This window comes from Aptenodytes forsteri, unplaced genomic scaffold, assembly GCF_000699145.1.
Source record: "Aptenodytes forsteri isolate BGI_AS27 unplaced genomic scaffold, ASM69914v1 Scaffold410, whole genome shotgun sequence".
Taxonomy (NCBI): Eukaryota; Metazoa; Chordata; class Aves; order Sphenisciformes; family Spheniscidae; genus Aptenodytes; species Aptenodytes forsteri.
In genome coordinates, this window is record NW_008793958.1 from 692,299 (window position 1) to 694,002 (window position 1,704).

At 54.2% G+C, this 1,704-nt stretch overlaps 1 long non-coding RNA gene across 1 annotated transcript; it reads left to right on the forward strand.

Moving 5' to 3' along the window:
* The first annotated feature begins 26 nt into the window (after positions 1-26).
* Positions 27-1,601, forward strand: LOC109279620. Its single transcript, XR_002086255.1, has 2 exons — positions 27-98; positions 277-1,601. It is a non-coding gene; the product is annotated as an uncharacterized LOC109279620 (long non-coding RNA).
* The last annotated feature ends 103 nt before the right edge of the window (positions 1,602-1,704 follow it).

The following is a 1,704-nucleotide window of genomic DNA, read 5'->3' on the forward strand; positions in this document are numbered from 1 at the left end:
TGAAGAGAAAATCGGCCCCCCAAAATCCCCCCCCTCCTCCAACGTTTCCTCCTCGCCTAAATTACCGGCCTGTGCTGTGTACACCTATTTATAGGAGGGTAAAAAGAAATGGGGACGATCCGTTATGAAAATATTGGGCGCTTTTTTTTTTCCGGGGAGAGGCATCTGCTCCCACGATGAAATAAAACGCGAAGGGGCATTAGCACAGCGCCCATCCCCGGTGCCTCCCGCCCGCCGTAACATCCCCGTTGTGGGTTTTTTTTTGCCTTTCCGCAGGGAGAACACGGAAAACAACAACGCGGCCACCAACAAACCGAACCAACTCTCGCCTCTGGATGGGAGCAAACCCCTCATGTCCAGCTCCGAGGAAGAATTTTCTCCTCCCCAAAGCCCGGATCAGAACTCGGTCCTGCTCTTGCAGGGGAACCTCAGCCACGCCAGGAGCTCCGGCTACTCCCTGAGCGGCTTAGCCGCATCCCAGACCCCTCACAGCCTCCAAGGCCACCAGCTCCAGGACTCGCTGCTGGGACCCCTCACATCCAGCCTGGTGGATCTGGGATCCTAAAGGCCCGCGGCGGGCGGCCGGAGGATCGGGAGAGGAGGTTCTGCTCGGGGACAGAGGCTCTGGGTTGTACATAGAGGACAGCACCTGGTTTTACAGCTCACCCGCTGATTCTTGACGGGACTCTCGGCTCTTTCACACAACCCCACATCGGCTCCTGGTCCAGTTTCCCCCCAGCGTCTCCCACTATCACCATGATTTTTATTTTTTTTTTTTTTTTTCCACGTAGCCAAACGCAGAGAGCAGCAGAAACCCTCAGCCCTTCGAGTTCAAACGACCTGGTCCCAGCGGAAATTACAAAAAAAAAAAGAAAAAAAAAAAAGAAAAAAAAAAAAAAAAAAAAAACCCCAACCCCCCAACCAAAACCCAACCAACCCCAGCTGGATCCGATTCCACCCAAATAAATCCCAGCCCCGCAGGCGCGGTGGGGCAGGGGTGGCCGGGCACATCCCTGCTGCTGCCCGGCCGGGTCCCCATGGAGCCGGCAAGGAGCTGGGACGGAGGCAGAGGGAGCGAACCGCTGTACCGAGCCCTGTGTTGTAGAGGGAAGGGAAGTTACGTTTACATTTTTCATATTTAGCCTTACCCGAAAGATTTCGATGTAGTTTAAATTAAAAAAAAAAAAACAAAACCAAAAGGAAAAAAAAAAGGCAAAAGCTGCAGTATTAGAGTTTTAACAAGTGCCTATGTCTTATTGCGGCTGTGCGAGGTGGTTAGCGAGCGAGCTCTCGTGGGCCTGCGCCCCCCGGCTTCCTTCTCCTCCGGGGTGAAATGCATCGATGTGGCTAAAAATTAGGATAATAAGGATAAAAGTCGACGGCCGTTTCCTCCTGAACGAGTATTTCTCAGGCTGCCCCGCCAGCTCCACGTTGCCTTCTCCCGTCTGTCCCCGCTCACCGCCTTCCTCCTTCAGCTTGCAGAGAGCCCGCGGACGACGCTGTCTGTCTCGAGTATTTGTTACCAAAAATCGCATGTGCTTTCAGGTTTATTTTCTATTGTACCTAAACAGTCTAAATTAAACAACGCTGATGGCAGAACACCCAGGCTGCGCTTTTCTTTGCAGGGGCGAGCCCGCGCCCCTCTGCCCGCCCTTACCCCCCACCCGACGGGCTGCATCGGAGGCGCTTCGGGGGGGGCAGCCT